The sequence below is a fragment of the Acomys minous genome, assembly GCF_964271855.1.
Source record: "Acomys minous genome assembly, chromosome: 5".
In the NCBI taxonomy this organism is placed as follows: Eukaryota; Metazoa; Chordata; class Mammalia; order Rodentia; family Muridae; genus Acomys; species Acomys minous.
In genome coordinates, this window is record NC_140494.1 from 128699329 (window position 1) to 128718549 (window position 19221).

Sequence of the window (19221 nt, forward strand, 5' to 3'; positions counted from 1 at the left end):
GCTCTAGTGGACGCTCCTTTTGGACTGCGTCACATGGCTATGGTGAGAAGGCCAGGGAGGCAAGGCCCCAGGGACTCTTCAGCAGGTGAAGAAGAAGAAGAAGAAGAAGAAGAAGAAGAAGAAGAAGAAGAAGAAGAAGAAGAAGAAGAAGAAGAAGAAGAAGAAGAAGAAAGCAAGCATTCACGTTGGCCATAAAGTGGGGAGAAGTCTGAGATAAGATGGGATTATTTTGGGGTCATCTTTGGTTGTTGTGATGGGTTTGTTTGGCTTTTGCTAGTTTTAAAAGATTTTTCTTCACTATGTGTATGTGTGCTGCCTACGTGTTTTGTATGTGCATGTGAGTGCAGGTACCTGAAGAGGCCAGAAGAGGGCATCAGATCCCCCCGGAGCTGGAGTTACAGACAGTTGTGAGCCATCTGATTGTTGGTGCTAGGAACAGAAAAGTCCTCAGCAAATGCACTTATGCGCTCTTAACCTCTGAGGCATCTCTCCAGCCCTTTTTTATTATTTCTTTGTTTGTTTATTTTTTTATAGAGTCTCAAGTAGTTCAGGAAGCTGCTCATTATATAGCGGAAGATGACTTTCAGCTTCCAATTCTCAAGTGCTGGGATTGCAGGCGTGTGCCACCATGCCCGATTTAATACAATGCTGGGGACTGAACCTGATGTTTCATATATGCTAGCAGGCACTCTCCTGGCAGGCTGAATTCCCAGCCTGGATCCTAGAGCCAATGTCACAAATGTCTCTGGAAGTCATTGGGCTTATAAAATAAATTGCATCCAATCCCGGCTTCGAGAGCCTGCCGGCCAGTGAGTCAGGCTACAGCCAGCGTGCTTATAGAGCAGGGCTACCCAGAGTGGAGTGGGTACATGGGGCGGGGGGAGAAAGGAAGCTCCTTATGGAGAGGACTGAGGTAGGTGACAACAAGAAGAGACCATTTGATCTGGGGCCCTAAAGTCTTTGGTGTGACTTTACAGTGGGGAGGAGGCCTGCCACACAGACCCCAGTGGCTCATGCCTCCAGGGACAGGTCAGTCACAGGTACAAGGTCTAACTGCAGCCACTTGATAAAGCCAATGACCCAAGAGGCCAGATGACAGCAGAGCAAGCTTCATTCAGTTGGCCAAAGAATGGAAGAGCGGGAGCCTGTGTTAGCCCCACAGTCCCAGCTCCAGCAGGAAGGGGCTTCAGAGGCAGGGAGAGCACTGGACATTCATGCATGTCCCTTCCCGGGGTCCCCTGGATTCTAGGGCAGCAGTGGGTAGAGACCCCTTTGGGGGGGTTGAATGGCCCTTTCACAGGGGTTATATAACAGATACCCTGCATATCACATATTTACATTATGATTCATAACAGTAGCAAAATTACAGTTATGAAGTAATTTTATGGTTGAGGGGTCATCACAGCATGAACTGTAATTAAAGGGAGCAGAATTAGGAAGGGCAAAAACCACTGCTCTAAAGGGACAGTCAGTAGGATAGATTTATATAAAATAAAATATTTATTACGTTAGCTTACACAACAGGGTCAAATAGTCTAATGATGGCTGACATCACCATCCTCATCCCCAGCAGCACCATCCGCATCCCTGTCCCCAGCAGCAGTGGCCTCACCATCCCCCTCCCCATCCCCATCCCCAGCAGCCCCATCCCCATCCCCAGCAGCCCCATCCCCATCCCCATCCCCAGCAGCAGCAGCCCCATCCCCATCCCCATCCCCAGCAGCACCATCCCCATCCCCAGCAGCCCCATCCCCATCCCCATCCCCAGCAGCCCCATCCCCATCCCCAGCAGCCCCATCCCCATCCCCATCCCCAGCAGCCCCATCCCCATCCCCATCCCCAGCAGCACCATCCCCATCCCCAGCAGCCCCATCCCCATCCACAGCATCAGCATCCCCATCCCCAGCAGCCCCATCCCCATCCCCAGCAGCAGCATCCCCATCCCCAGCAGCCCCATCCCCATCCCCAGCAGCAGCATCCCCATCCCCAGCAGCCCCATCCCCATCCACAGCATCAGCATCCCCATCCCCAGCAGCCCCATCCCCATCCCCAGCAGCAGCATCACCATCTCTGTCACCAGCAGCAACAGGGTTGGCGTAAACTAACTCTACAAAGGCCAAGCAGCAAAGAGCTGATAACCTTCCTAACCCTGTATCCTTTTTGATCTGGGCTGCTACCAGAAGGTGCTGCCTATGTCTGGATCTTCTCATATGAGAGAGAGAGAGAGAGAGAGAGAGAGAGAGAGAGAGAGAGAGAGAGAGAGAGGGAGGGAGAGAGAGAATTCTCCACTGGTTCCAACATGTCAACCTGAGTTGAAGTAGTGGCAAGTTGCCATTTGAAACCATCAAACTCCCACACTGGGGTTCATGCATGCTTCATGCACGCTAAGCAAACACCAAGCTACTGAGCTGCCCACCCACCGAGTCGTCTCCCTACATCTTTAACTTCATCTTTGTGTTTCTGTCATGGCTTTTGTGCCTTTCACTCATGGGGGCTTGTAGACGCTGTCTTAGGTAGTGTTCCATTGCTGTGAAAAGTCACCATGACCAAGGGAACTCTTGTAAAGGCAAACATTTAATTGGGGCTGGCTTACAGTTTCAGAAGTTTAGTCCATTATCATCATAGGGGGCTGAGATTCTACATCTTGATCCAAAGGCAGCCAGAAGGAGGCTGTCTTCTAGAGGCACCTAGGAGGAGGCTCTGAGCATAGATGCCCTCAAAGTCTACCTACACAGTGACATTCTTCCTCCTCCAACAAGGCCACACCTCCTCCAACAAGGCCACGCCTCCTCCAACAAGGCCACACCTCCTCCAACAAGGCCACACCTCCTCCAACAAGGCCACGCCTCCTCCAACAAGGCCACGCCTCCTCCAACAAGGCCACGCCTCCTCCAACAAGGCCACGCCTCCTCCAACAAGGCCACGCCTCCTAATGGTGCCACTCCCTATGGCCAAACATTCACACACATGAATCTATGGGGGTCAAACCTATTCAAACCACCACAGGTGGCTACAGCCCAAAGGCTAAGGCCACAGAGGAGACAGACAAACATGAAGACAGATGTCAACAGCATCTTCCTCGCGTTCCTGTCACCTATGGGAGTTCTGCCGGTCTCACTGAGAGACCCATATTTTCAGCAAGAGCGGCCTGAGAGTCCCTGGAAAGTGACCTAGATGATTGTCATAGCCAGCCCCACTTTCTATGCAGGGATAGTGGGAGGCAGATGATGTGTTGCCTAGGTGTATGGCCTCCAACATCGCTGGCTTTCTAAATGTTTTGGCTTTATACACATACATATTGTATGTTGAACACATTCCTTCTCATGTCTCCTCCATCCTGCCTGCCCCTCTCACTGGTGCTTTCTCCCCGAGACAGTTTTACACCTACTTTCATTTAGTACACACACACACACACACACACACACACACACACACGATATTTTTTTGTGTGTGAATTTATAATATCTAGAAGCCATAAATGAAAGAAAACAATCCATGTTTTTTAAATGAAAAAAAATCATCTTTTGTGCGACTGGCCTGCTTCACTTAAAATGATCACGTTCATTTTCCTGCAAATGACGTATCTGTTCTTTTTTTATGGCTGAAAAAAAAAAGCCACTGTGTACGTAAACCACATCCCCTTATCCACTCCCCTGTTGGTTGCTGGACACCTCGGTTATTTCATAATGTCCTCAGTGTGGCCCGTGCAGTTGTCATTACTGACGTACAAGCATCTCTGGGCTACACTGACTTGAAGTCTTAGGGGTGAACACGCAGGAGCGGCACAGCTCGGCCATGGGTAGTATTTTTGAGGAGTCCTCTTACTGACTTCCATAACAACTCTGGACTAATTTACAATCTTTCCAGCCCAAATGTGTGCATGATTTTTTTTTTTGAGTCAACCAAGAGCAAATAAGGTGAGTTTATTTTGATTTTGCCTTCATAACACAGTAGCAATGCAGCGAGGATTCGGTGTTGCCCTCGGTCCTCTCTGATAGGGGCTCGAATATACGGGCCGTGTAAGAGAAGGGTGTGTGTTTTTATATTACCACCTGTGACTCAGTCATGTGAACACTCCGAGGGTAGGCTGCTGGCCCAGGGTCCTGTTGACTGTGGCTTACATCAGTCGTGCCCCCAAGAAGAAGGAGGGCCCCCCAAACCCCTAACTACACCTACCTGTCTGCCAAAGGTTGCGCTCAGTGGTCTGTAGGCATTAACCAGGCAGAGGACCGGTAAGAAGAGCCATGGACAGAAGTGGGGAGTCTGCAAATATGGATGCCACCTGCCCTGCACCCGCAATTCAAATGCAGTTAAAGAATGACAGCAGCAGCCACACTGGGTGAGCTAAATGTGTCTGTGAGCGGACTGGCTTGCTGCTATGACCTTTGAGATGGCTCCTGGGTCAAGAAGGGCCCATAATGCACCTCTAAGGCTACGAAGATGTCTTTACCAATAACAGGTCACACGGACCTAGGCTGTTTGATCAAATAATCTCCTGGCACATTAGAATCAGTGCCCCAAACCCCCAAATCTACTTATCTGTTTGCCTTGGGGCAGAGTTCAAGGGAGTGTGTAAGAACTGGGACCTCTCTCTTTAACCCCAAATTATCGAATTATCCTGGCGAGTTGGGAGGGCTGGGCAGAGGCTGTCAGGGCAGTGTTTCTGCCCACGTGTACAGCTCTCTCTACTCTCTCCAGAAAATGAGCTTCAGGGTGCAGGGGGCAGGGGGAGGCGGCAGAAGGAAGAAAAAGCCAGACTCCGAGGGACCAGAAGAGCCTGGCCTCCAGGCTGCTGGCCCTGACCCTCCCAGCTGGTGTGAGGGCAACTCCTGAAAACTGGTCAAAGCCTGTTCGCTGCCTTCTTTCGTGTGGTCCAGAGTCTTCCAAAATCCACGGCAATGGCTGTTGGGGTTCCATTCCCAATTTCTTTGTTATCCCAGCCTGTTCTCCTAAAGTCAACGTACCCAAAGCATCTCTTGAAGCAGAGGCCACTGCCTGGAGACCAACTCTCTCAAACAACTGCCTTTTGTAAAGAGATGTGTGTGTGTGTGTGTGTGTGTGTGTGTGTGTGTGTGTGTGTGTGTGTGTGTGTGTTATTTTGTCAACTGATCACAGCACAAAGTTTGGTTCTATTCTTTGAGGCATAACAGGCAATGGATGTGCTGTGCAACCATGGAAATGTGTTGCACTCTGACCGTGTCGGTGACTTTCCCCCCTTGACTTGTGTGTGGGCTCGGGCAGATGTCGTGTTGCACAACTTACCGTGCTCTGCACGTTGAACTCCACGGACATGGACGCACCCATGAAGTTGTGCAGTACACAGCCTGAGTGTCCAGCCGTGATGCGGCTCCACTGCAACTCCCAAGGCCTGTATGAAATGGTCCCTTAGGACTTTTCTAGGACACAGGCTTCCACATTAGGAAGCAAGAAAACAAGGCAAGATGAGTCTCAGCTGGTGGGTGATTGCCCTAGCGTGCACGAAGCCCTGGGCTTGATTCTTAGCACTGCGTACATTGGACACAGTTGTGCGTGTCTGTTATGCCAGTATTAGGAGGCAGGAGCAGGAGCAGGAGTTCAAGATTACCCTCAGCTTCACGGAGATTAAAGCGAGCCTGGGCTAAAAATTAAAAAAGATAATTAGATAATTTTTTTTAAAAAGCAAGAGACAAATCTTAGCTGGGAGCTGCCGAGGACACCCTAATGGTCCCACGATGTCCTCTTGGCTTGATCACTGGACAATGGGCAAATGATAGTGTGCAGGGATCCCCCTGAGGAGCCGGAGTTTTCAGTGTGCGGATTATTAATAAGCAAGCTAAGGCTGGGGAAACCAGGCTTACAAAGTAGCCGGCTACGTTTAGCTAGACAAATGGTTTGAAGACAAAAATCCTCTCGATATTCCTGAGCCATCCAAGGACTCTATCGTCTGGGCTTCTCCCCGTGGCTTGATATATGGGGTGTCTCTTTCACCCCCTTTCAATCAGTGGCCAAGATTAAAACTCTGGTGCAAGGGAGAAAGGGGGGGCACCGAGGGGGGTGAGGAAGAGGGAAGTGGGCAGGGAAGGGAGCAATCGGAAGCATCTCGCTGCAATGAGGCAGAACAGGCTACGGCCGTCAGGCTCTAGCTGTTGATCCTATTTATTGAGAAAAGCCTGTAGCCCGATTTCTTTTACTTGCATACATCTGAGCAAGCGGAAGTTTCTAGAGATGACTTATCTCATTATGTTAGAAGGGTGACTTGCTATCTCAGCATCTATAAGCAATCTGAACGGACGTTGCCGCATGAAGAAAGGCTTTGGTAAATATATGCGAAAGACGCCATCTCGTCCGGCGTTAAGTTGGAAGAAGAAAAAAAAAAGCATTACATTTGTGCATTCAATTAGCTTGACTGGGGCTGGAGCTTCGTCCATGGAAGGCAGCATTTCTGCAGAAAGAGCGAAGCATCCTCTGTGTTAGCAGGTTTCCTGCGAGACAGAAGCACGTTGCCCCCTCCAACGCCCTCTTTTACGTTCGTGCTGGTCCCAGCCATGCGTCCCTAATCAGAATGCTTAGCCCAGCTCTTCGCACTACAGTGAGAGGCGCGTGCCAGCCAGCACCCACTTTATACAGGCATCTTGGTGGTGACACACATGGGTGGGGAGAGCCTTCTGCTCCAAAAGCAACATTGAGATCTGAGCAAAACTGGGGCCTCATCAGGAGTGGATGTGGGTCCTCTCAACCTACCTCCTGGATGCTCTCCTTGCAGGGCCTTCAGGATGCTGTTTAAGCCTTTGCATGCCTGGCATGGAGGCACAGATCTGAAACCCCAGGACTCAGGAGAGTTAGGCAGGCACATCTTAAGAGCCAGGGGAACATCTCACACACACACACACACACACACACACACACACACACACACACACACACACAGTTAGAGGCCAGCCTGTACTACAGTGAGGATCTGTCTCAAACAAACAAACAAACAAACAAAACCAACAAGAAGGGAGGGAGCTGGGATTATGTCACTTGCCTAAGGTTTGTAAGGCCCTGGGCTGGACGCCTGGTTCTGTAAAAACAAACAACGAACAACAAATACTAGCATCATGTTTATCAACTTTTGGTTTGTTTGGCTGGATGGCCTACTCTAGTTTCATTGCTGTTGCTGTGATAAAATGCCCAGACAAAAAGGCAGCTAGGGGGGCTAAAAGGTTTTATTTAGCCCTACAATCCCAAGTTATAGGCCAACGCAGTGGGCAAATCAAGTGAGGGATGCCAAAAAGTTACTCGTATCATCTCCACAGTTCAGAGCTGAGAGCAACGAATGAATGCACACATGCTCACTTGCTTGCTCACTCTCGCTTGTTCTCTCTACTTTTACACTGTTCTGAAGGCATCTGCCTAGGGAATAGTGCTGCCCAGAGTGGGCTGGGTCCTCCCGCACTGATTAATGTGATTTATCCTATCCCCACAGACATATCCACAGCCCCAACATAATAATCCTCACTGAAATTCTCTTCCCAGATGGTTCTAGGTCGTATCAAACTGATGATTAAGATTAACCATCGCCCAGCCTGAACGCCTTTCCCAGAGGCAAGCCTTCGGGGTTGGCCTTATCTTGAATGAAACTTGGAGTGGAGGCGCTGTCTTTAATGAGTGGAGCGTGAAGAAATAGAGGAAGGTTGGGGTACAAGAGGGCTTTCTTGAGCTCCTAAAACTACAGTTAAGTAATGTGCTTAGTGTAGTCATGTGTCATTTGATGGCTGGGCTACTAAACTAGTTACTCTGGTCATGGCTGTGATGGAATACCTAACACAAGTTAAAAGTGCCGCCTACTTCAATGAGCTTAATCTAGATTATCCCTGGCAGACACACCCAAAATTACCATGTTCATATGGCAAGTCTAAATCAAGTCAAGTTAGCAACAAAGATTCATCATCACTGGGCTTGGGAGACAGGTCAGTGGTTAAAAGCACTGACTGCTCTCGTAGAGGACCATAGTTTGGCTCCCAGTGCTCGCACACTAACTCCAGTTCCAGGGACTCTGACATCCTCTTCTGGACTACCTCCCGTACCCCCTCACCATCCCCACACAGCATTCATACATATAAAATGGTAAAATAAAAAAATTTAAAGTTTTAAAAAAGATTATGGGTGTCATTACTAGGTGAGTTTTGCCACTACAAACACCACAGAGGGTACAAACCAAGATAGCTTACAACGCCACTAGGGAATAAATAATCCTATGAAGCAATAATATATTTTCTTATTGATGATCACTAGATATGACTGAAATGCCACTTTATGATGTGTGACAGTGTTTAGGATGGTCACCAGCTCCCCTTCAACAGAGAGCCAAACCATGGCTCTCTGACACTGAGAGTTTAGCCAGGAAGAAACAAACCTGACTGTGGAGATGGCTGTTACTTGTAAACAGCAGGAACTCCCCTTGCCACTTGCCCATTACAGCGCAAGGCTATTTACTTTCAAGTAGTTTCCCACACATTAGCTATAAGCTAAGTGTGTGTGTGTGTGTGTGTGTGTGTGTGTGTGTTACACACCCACAGTCCCCAGCACTCGGGAGGCTGAGGCCAGACAGCCACTTGAGCCTAAGAGTTGAAGCCCAGCCATAGGAAGATCCTGTCTCCAGAAAGAAACAAAATAAAATGAACTATAAAATTCAAGAAGTGGAGGCTGGGGAGATGGCTCTGAGGTTAGGAACTCTGGCTGCTCTGGCAGAGGACCCAGGTTTGACTCCCAGCGCCCACATGTCAACTCACAACCACCTGTAACCCCAGTTGCCGGGGATTCAAATAATATAAAACATTTCAACATGTCTCAAGGAGCTGGGAAAGGAGCAGACAAGTGTTTTTATGGAGGCGTCAGCGGGGGGGGGGGGGGGGGGGGGGTTCAAGGTTTACCGTGGGTCCTTGAGCTTGGTTTGATGCTGAGGTGTCTTTCACAAGCTCCCTCGGCTAATGCCAGTTTTCCAGGTTGTGGTGACATTTTGAAGGCCATGGGGCCTGTGGGAGGTGGGGCTCGGCTTGTGGCAGTAGGTCTGTGCAGGTGGCCTGTGAAGCCGATGCCTGACCCCGCCCTTCCCTCTCCCTCTCTAGTTCTGGTTTTCCACGATGTCAACGTCTTCACACCATGTTCCCACAGCCACGGACATCCCCATGACAGACTGAGATCCTCCCAAACTGTGAGCCAGGATAAGGTCAGCCATGTGAGGTGCTCTGTCCCTGGGCTGTAAGAGGGGTGTGAACAGTGGCATCTTCTTTGTCATGACTCCTTGAATTCATATATGACGGGGGTGGGGGGGGCTCTTAAAGTGTGTGCTCAATGTGAGCAATGTGAGCCTTGGTCTCTTGCTTGCTTACTCATTACCGCAAACACACACACACACACACACACACACACACACACACACACACACAAACGGGAAAGAGAGAGCGCAGGATAGAAACACATGTAAATACACACCATACCACACCATATACAGGCACATGCATATGCCAGAACACACACACAGACACACCAGCAAGCACGCACAGTCACACACTAACATACATATACTCACACAGGAAAACACTCCTCACATGCACATATGCAAACCCATACACACATACAAACCCACCGCCCCACCCCCACACACTCACACCGACACCCACTCACACTCACACATATGCAACCTCTTGCATACACCTAATTTTGTCCCGAGGCTTGAAACTCTCTCAGAGCACCACCAAGTCCTTTACCTCGGGCTGCCAGGCAGGCGCAGGTGCGCACTCTGGGAGGAGGAGCAGATATAAGGACAATAAGCAGAGAGGCACGAGAAGCCATCTCTGTATTTCACAATTACGTTTGTTCTGAGCCCGGGAAAAGTCACTTCTCTGAGAAGGAAAGATGAGTTACAATAAGGCAGAGCGCCACCTTGTGGAGAAGTGGAGAATGACCACAGCCGAGGATCAGCTGAAGACTTGAGGGCAACTGATTAAAGGACTTTCTTCAGACTTTTAAAAGATTTACAACAAAGTCTGTGAACTCTTCTTTAGTGACCAAAACTTATTTCTAACCACTTTGAAGCCAGTCTCTGAGGTGTTCGGTGGCTCTAAGGGCAAGCTGATGGGTAAAGGGCACCAGAAATTTCCAGAAAGGATGCCTTATCTTCATTGCGGCACGGGCGGCTGGGTTCTCAGTGGTTTTCCAATGTTACCCCTCTTATCATAAAGAGTACAGCTCTTGTTACAAAGAAAGAGAGAGTCTGTAAAGCACTTGTTGTGCAAGTTTGGGGATCTGAGTTCATTCCTCAAAATCCACATAAACTAAACATAAAAATGTGGGCAGGCGTGGTGGCACACACTTGAGGTCTCAGCACTCGGAGATGGGTAGAGATAAGCAGGTCTCTGGGGCTTTCTGGGCTGCCAGCTAACGGAATCAGTGAGCCTCTGGGCAGGGAGAGGCACTGGCTCAAAAAGCAAGGGGACAGCACCTTCCCAGGAACGCCACTGAAGGGCATCCCCAGCGTCCCACATACATGCAGGTACCCACACATGGAAGCTCACATTCACACACACACACACACACACACACACACACACACACACACACACACACACGCACAGAAAGAGAGAGAACAGAGAGACAGAGAGAGACAGAGAGAGACAGAGAGACAGAGGCAGAGAGAGAGAGAGAGACAGAGAGAGAGAGAGAGACAGAGAGAAAGACAGAGACCAGACAGAGACAGAGACAATCAGACAGACAGAGATGAAGAGGGAGACTCATAAGTAAGAAAGAGCCCAGAAGCAGGCAGAAGTTTTGGCGGAAGCAAAGGGTTGGCAGAGCTCCTCTGAGAGCAGCACAGAGTGGGACCAGGATGTTCTCTGTTGCAGGCCCAGGTTTGTGGCTTTGCATCCTGACCTCAGAGCTCCTACACACCTTTGAGCTTTGTTCTGTTGTTTGTAGTCTTTCTTTTCTCTTTGAGACAGACTTTTACCAACTCTCTAGCTTAGACCCCAGAGTGCTCAGGTTACAGGTATGCCCCACATGTTGGGCTGTATTTATTTTTAATAAAAATTTAAATTACATCTATTTTTGGTGTGTATGTGTATTCATACATGCCACTCTGTGTGTGTGTGTGTGTGTGTGTGTGTGTGTGTGTGTGCATGTGTGCACTGAGGACCACCTACAGGAGTCAGACCTTCAGCTAAGTGGATTCCAGGGACTTAGCTTGGGACATCAGGCTCAGTAGCTAGCGCCTTTATGCACTGAACCATCTCACTGGCCCTCAACTGCTTCGTTTGAATTTTAAGCCTGTGGAACAGCAAGTTTGAAAGCAAGACCTAAGATTTCATGTGACTAGGAGGGTGTCCTGGGCTTAGAATGGTAGCTCAGGGCAGTGGATTGTCTGCCTGGGTGTACACCAAGCTTTGTACCCAGTACCCAGGAGATGGGGGCAGAAAGGTCAGAAGTCAAGGTCATCCTTGGCTACTTAGAGAGTTTGAGGCTAACCCAAGATACAAAGAGACCCTGCCTCAAAAAAGTTCTTTCATCAGAGTCCCTTTTTATAGCATCATTGAGCTTTTAATTTCTTATAGGAATGGAAAGTACTGTTAAACTTTTCAATGTTTAAATTAGTAATTTAAATAATATAAAATTAAAGGTATATAGTAGCTGCATGCTTATTTTGCGATCTCAGTGGAAAAAAATTCTATGAATGATAATCATGCTGATTTCAAAATGTATTCATTTCCTTTTAAAATTTAATTTTTTTATGTCACATGCATTGGTGTTTTGCCTGCATGTACCTCTGGGTGAGGGTGTGAATTACAGACAGTTTTGAGCTATCCTGTGGGTGCTTGGAAGTGAACCCAGGTCCCCTGGAATAGAAGCCAGTGCTCCTAACTTCTAAGTCATCTTTTCAGCCTGCAACATGTATCTATTTCTCAATCCAGACTTCCTGATAAAATGCCACAATCTCTCCTAAGTAACATTATTATTATTATTATTATTATTACTATTATTATTTTAGTGAACATTGAATCATAAAATGCTTTCAGAAGACTTTACTTAGAATATTACGTTTTACATAGTCTAACAAAGCTAAGTCCTCCAGTATTTTTTTCTCTTGTTGGAATTCTCAAGGCCCAGTTTGAAAGGATCTCGAATAAAAACTGTGTTTCAGTCAAAGGCAGCAAGCGCTGAGGCCTTATCCAGCGGAAACCTGTCCTGACGGCATGCTGGGGGGCCTCAGGCAGTGGCGCTGAGTCAGGGACTAGGGGGCATCTCCCCTGTCACTAGCTGAAGGACACTTGCGGATGGGTGCAAACCTCTGTTTTCAAAGCACTTTCTGCTCTGTAGAAATTTTCTATGTACATTTTAAGCGTCCACATACATTTATGAACCCTCACTTATTTTGGTTTGTTTCAGTGAAATACATCTTATGGTACTCTTGGAGGAAGGAGGAGGAGCCAATGGCTTGGTTATTCTGCGGGTAACCAACTGCTTTCTGATTGGGTTTGAGGCCCCCTCGTCAAAGGAGTGCCAGCCACACCTGGTGCTGCAAACCTGGTCGGTCCAGAGCCTGTGGCTGGGGAAGTCATAAGCCTAAGAGAAGTACATGTTACTGTTGTTTGATAAATAGATGTGTTGTCAACATCTCCTCTAAGTAGTTATGTTTACACCTGTGGATTAATGCTGCCCCTAAAAAAAAAAAAAAATTGTGGAACAGAAGTTGTATTGGTGAACCCTGGTCACAAGAGGGCGCTCCAACAAAACATCTCAACGTAAAAATCATCAAACATTTTGGTTTCTACAATTTTTGTCTGGTTGTATACTGAACAAACCTCTGTGTCACAAACATTGTTTTTTTTTTTTAAACACCTATATGATTCTCTTAGGAGGTTGGGAGGTTGGTCAATGAGCCCTGCGTGCCAGTCAAAGGACTTTGATGAGCTGAAAGCACTTTGTAATTCCTCCACCAGTATCAAAAGGGTCAGAGCTTTGCAAACCGGTTCTTCCTTTATCCACAAAACAAAACAATACAGATTCGAAACACATTAAGAGAAATCCAGTTTTCAAAGAAGACTTATGGTTTATCTCTTTAAGAAAGCTAAGAACAGCGATAAAAATATTTTTTAAACCAAACCAAACCAAACCCTTGCTATCTGATCTGGACAGGACCGTGGGAAAAATGCTGTTATAGTGTTTGGGGGCCTGGATAATTGGAAAAGAAAGTGGGTCTGAAACTACATGCTGGCGTCTGGAACAAAGGCCTCCGCACTTCCAGACCGTGTATCCTGGTGGTTCTTGTGAGCATAATTGTGGAGAGCAAACACCATTTACATCTAAACAGTTTTTTGCTGATAATAAAATAATTAGAATAATTTATGTGCCTGGGTGCTGTCCGGACTGTGGCTTTGCTTAAAGGAGGTGAAGCCAGTTATTGACCAGTATCAAGGGGCCTCCCTCCCACCTTCTCCGGTGACATGTTTGTGCCCAGCTGGCACTTCTGAATTTTTAATAGAGAGGAAGAGATTCCGTTTAATTAGGCGCAGTGGCTTGTTTGGCGCAGGTTACAGTGGCCCAGCTGTAATGAAGAACGGAAACCACCCATTGAAGCCACCTTTGAAGTCCAGTCCTTCAGGGACGTCGTGAACTCAGCTCAATGGTGGCTGTGCTGCCTCCACGCAGAAACTTGATAATTCAGAAAGCTAAATCTAGGTGAAGTAATTGCACACAGCACATGCCCATCCACAATCAAAGGACTCCCTTTTTTTTTTCCCCTCCCAAATCAAAGCCCTTACATCTCATGTTTGATTGGAGTTGTTAAGATGGGGCTACAGAAAACCCACTGTTTTTATAAAATCTTTTCTCATTTTTCTTTCAATTTTATCTTCATATATTATTCTGCATGGTGTGTATGTGTGTGTGTGTGTGTGTGTGTGTGTGTGTGTGAATCAGGCAACGGACACATGTTACAGTCACAATGTTTTATGTTCATAATCCCTTCTGAAAATGAGAAATTAATTTTTTTCCTTTTATCTCCGACCTCGGGTAAAAATACCAAATATTTGTGTGCCTCGGATGTACAGCAGAAAGGCCACCTAAATTAATGAGATTTCTTGAACGGGTGCTCAGAAATGAATTACAAAGCTTAAGGAGTCGAAGAGATTTCTCGCGCTTCTTGAGGCGGTCTGCACGGTCCTGCGGAATGAGAGACGGGGCTTTGTATTACTGCTGCAGGATTACTTCTTAGTTCCTGAAAGCGGGTCTATTTATGGGTATCTAAGATGGAGTTAAACTCGGCAAAGGTTATTATGCGGGTTTTTTTTTTTGAACCGGCTCTGCTGAAGGTCTATTTCCTGTCACCTTTTAAAGTTTCCCTTGGAGTCAGGCTTGCAATCTGCATCTGGAGTGAGTTCAGGAAGCTTGGGTAACAGCCTGACAGCCGTGGAGGCTCTCAGAGAGCAAAGGGAGGAGGAGGGCTGAGGCTCTCCTCGCTGGTCCCGGCGAGGTGTCCATCTTGGGGTGATGGCAGTTGACAGGCCTCAGCGAAGCTCCTCAGAGCCCTTCCCTACCCTCCTCAGAGTCCGCTGTGACTCAGTAACACAAACTGCAGCAGGCGTCGGAGTTAAGCCACCCCTAATAGGAGGATACACCAAAATGTTTGTGGAAAGAACGAGTGTTTGTTCTTCTGCAGGGAAAGAGAGGAGGGTGGAGTGGAAGAGAGCAGAGGAGGCAGGAGAAGGAAGCCTTGCTCTTTGCTTGGCTTGCGGGCCACGTTCCAGGCTCTGTGGAACATTCGAGGAGTGGCGAATTCATTTTCTTTCCGACTGGGTGCTTTGCCTAATTTATTTTCATAAGGTAACTTGGCTCCTGTTCCGCGGAGCCAGCGTTATGTAGCTGAAATCTTAAGATCAAACAGGACCTAATACGGTGGGATTTGTTCTCTTATTGATCAGCGAGCTTCGTCGTGGTGGCGGGGAACTGGATTAGCTGCTTTTCAGAGAAACGAGTCTTGCTTGGGGCTCCTCGAAATTGGAGGGCCAAGAATGGCAAACAGTTCAAAACACAAGCGGCGCGGGGACGTGAAGGGTGGAAGGGGTTTGGCGAATATTCGGAATGAGCATTGAGCATGGAAGGTGAGCTTGGCCCCGTGGCGCAGCAGGTGAAGGTGCCGCTGCCAAGGCTGACTGCTTGGCCTCTATTCCCGGGACCCACACAGTGGAGGAAAGACCTGACTCCCAAAGCCATCAGCTGTCCCCCTCCACACACACACCCGGTGGCACAGAGGCCCAGTCAGTCCTCCCATAAAACAAATACAAATGGGAGATGCCGGAGCCTTTACCGTGGCTTGTCTTTCTTTAGGTTCCGGCAGGTTGACGGCCAGCATGTCTGGTTCCAGCCTAATTCAAGACACATAAGCCTCCCGATTCTGTGCAAGCTTCTGGAAAGAAGGCAGAGATTTTCATTACAGGGAAGAGAAAAGAGAACGGGTAAGACACTTTTTTTTTTTTTAAGGAATCAAATTTTTGGAGTGTTTTAAATATGATATAGGAAGTTAAAATGGAAAGAAAGCAGTTTTGAAGGAACTTAGGTGCACCCGCTTCCAGGTGCACGCGCTTGCAGGTGCATGCGCTTGCAGGTGCACCTGCTTCCAGGTGCACTCAGTTCCAGGTGCACTCCATTTCCAGGTGCACCCCCTTCCAGGTGCACCCGCCTCCAGGTGCACTCAGGTGCACCCCATTTCCAGGTGCACCCGCTTCCAGGTGCACCCGCTTCCAGGTGCACCCACTTCCAGATGCACCTGCTTCCAGGTGCACCCGCTTCCAAGTGCACCCAGTTCCATTTGGGCAGGAAGGACATTCCTTCCTAGCGGGGATGAGATGGCCAGCTACTCTTCACTTTTATCTCACTTCACAGATGGGGACACAGAAGCCCTGTTGCAACTCGGTGAGTTATATAAGAGGACACAGGGCATGGGTGGGGTTCTCATTTTGATTCTGCAAGGGGGGGCCTTGGGAGGCAGCTGCCAGGGAAGCAGAGGCAAAACTGGGGGTGAGGTGAGAGGGGGCCAGTGAGTAGACAGTCAAGATCCCTGAACCCTGGCTAGGACCAGCGGCACCTGGAGTCTGTTAGACAGAGCATCTTGGTCCAGCACAGAGCTGCTGAACTTGGATCACATTTGACAGAACCTGTGGGTGATTTCTCCGCTCAGTGGAGTGTGGGAGGCACCAAAGCCCCAAACTCCAGTTAGAATTATGGGAGAACTCAAAAGTGTCTGCCAGCACTCTGACTGACTCTAAAGCAGCTGCTGTAGAAATGGCCTGTTTAGCCATTGGTGCATTAGTTACTGGTCTCATTGCTGTAACAAAATACAAGGAACTCAAGGAAAGAAGGAAAGAAGAAAGGGAGGGGAGGGGGGAGGGAAAAAGGGAGGGGAGGAGGGGGAGGGGAGGAAGAAGGGCAAGGGGAGGAGGGAGGGGAGAAGGAAGGGGGGAGGGAGGGGAGAAGGAAGGGGGGAGGGGAGGAGGGAGGGGAGGAGGGAGGGGAGGAGAGGGAAGGAGGGAGGGCTTATTTCTGCCCATGGGGTGAAGGTTCAGACTATCACGGCCTCAGGAACACGAAACAACTGGTCACAATGTGGCATCTGTGACAAGGAAGCAGGCGTGAGCGCCGATTGCTCACTCACTTTCTCTTTTCCTTCAGTCTAGAACCCCAGCCCATGGGACTGCACTGCCAACAGTTAACAGCGTCTAGACACGCTCTCACAGGCACGCCTAGAGATGTGTCTCCTAAGTGAGTGTAGATCCTGTCAGGCTGACAACGGATGTGAGCTATCACAGCGGGTGTGTGAAAAATGTAAAATGCAAGAGCACAGAGTAAAGGCTCCCATCATCAAGAGGAAGACGATGAGGGGGCTGTGGCACTTTGTGATCTGGCCTCTCTAAAAGGCAGCTTGAGAGAGTGGGTGTCCAGCCTTTAAGCGTGTGAGGATGCCTGGTCCCATAGCTCCACCCCTACAAAGCCGCCTGCATAAGGAGTGAACCACGGTGTGAATAAACACATTGTAGCATTTGTGACCACCACAGTCACTGGAAGGGGGGGGGTGAGGGGGCAGGGATCCAATAGTGGGGGAATTAAAGGAAGTTTACGGTCTCTACCGCAGAATACTACACGGTCTGTAAAATGATAAACCAGAGGGCATTAAGTGTTCTAGAAATACGTTTACAGATATGATTGGTGATAAGAAAAGGTCAAGTTAGTGTGCATTTGTCTAGAAACATGCGTGTGCTTAAAGGAGAAGAAGAATATAGCTAAATGTTAGTACTTATTAGTCATTGATAGGCAACACTGCTACATGTATGCCCACACACATGCAAAACATGTATATGCACCAACATCCACACATGAAAAATGAGGAGAAAGTTTTAAATCTACCACAACCATGCTAAGGGTTGGATATATCTTCTAGAACTTGCTGTGTTAGACATTTGATCCTTAAACTCCTATGTTAAGGAGGTGGGAGGTGAGGGGCTTTGGGAAGTAGTAGGATTCGGTGGTACCACTCGGTCAGGCCGGAGGCTGCCCCATAGCCTGGGCTCACGTGGGCTGTCTCCTCTCCTCCATGCTACCTTGCAGCCCCTCAGCTCTCGCCAGATACCAGGGCCACATTCTTGGTCTCTCCAGCCAGTGGCTCAGTGGTTCTCAACCTTTCTAATGCTGTGACCCCTTAATACTGTTTCTCATGTTGTGGGGAACCTCAACGTAAAATTATTTTTGTTGCTACTTCCTAACTGTCATTTTGTTACTGTTATGAACCCTAACATAAATAGCTGATATCCTGATGGTCTTAGGTGACTGCTGGGAAAAGATCTTTTGAACCCCCCTCCCCCTCAAGGCAGTTACCACCCACAGGTTGAGAACCACTGCTCTAGACCCATAAGCCCAAAAGATTTCTACTCCATGCATTACCCAGAATCTGATATCTTGTTATAGCTACAGGAAATAAACTGAAAATTGGAGATGTTTCTGACATTGAGTGGTAAGTCCTGAAATATGAACATTTGTTTATAAGTCTTCCCTGGCCTCTGTTTGGAGGCAGTGCATGACCTTGGAAAGCACCGAAGGACGGATGAGTCCTGATATGGCCCATAATTCATCTGCTGCTGTAGCTCTGTTACTTGGTGACTGATAGTGTTAGGAACCCGGAACAAGAGAAGCAAGTGCAGTGTAACAACTGGGCAGGACCAAAGGCTGAAGCAGCAGAGCCCTCGCGAGGCTCCGGCCGTTAACCTAAGTGCCTCTTGCTTACTGACTCACCTAGTGCAACAACAATAGCTGCCTCGTGACTTATATAAGTAAAACCACATACCTCTGGAGCCCCCGATAAGAGTATATAGTATTGCCAGAGTTCCAAAACTGTTGATTACCTCCAAAGCTAAAAAGATGAACTAAGGAGAGATGGTCCGGTCTGTAAAGTGGCTACCAATCAGGCACGGAGATGTGAGTTCAAATCCCCAGCAAAAGTTTATTTAAAAAAAAGAGAAAAAAAAAAGCCCAATGTGGTGGCATGCACCTGTGATCCTGGGGGGGAGGGGAGCGAAGTGGGGGAAGGCTGGGTGGGGAGGGAGGAGGCTATGGAGACTCAGGCTCCGCCCCAGAGCTGGCTAGCCAATCAGTGAGCTCCAGGTTCAGCGAGACCTTGTCTTGGGGTGGGGATGGAGAGTGATGAAGACATCCAACATGGGTCTCTGACCTCTGTGCAGGTATACAAGCACACACACACACACACACACACAGAGAGAGAGAGAGAGAGAGAGAGAGAGAGAGAGAGAGAGAGAGAGAGAGAGAGAGAGAGAGAGAGGATATCAGACTTTCAGACTTGACTCAATTTAACAAAAGGTGTCTTTTCTTTTGGTTCCCGGGAAATACCTTTTCTCCCTCCACAGAGGGAGGCTGCCTTTCAGGACCCTCCAGTGACACCTGTGTTGTGACAGCAGTAATGTCCAGTTAATTTAGCACCGGAATGGATGAGATTATAACCTTGGCAATTTTTAAAGTGTTTTATTGGCTATAAAAGATAAAATGTAGAGTAAAACGACACAAAATGATGTTTTGCCAGGTCGAGGGACAGGTTTATGTTTTAACTCATAGAATGATCAAAGGGCACGGTAGCCGCCTCTGATGGCCCCTCTCTGTATGTGGGTGACCTACGGAGGCTCACCCGCACCCCAAGCCCTCTTT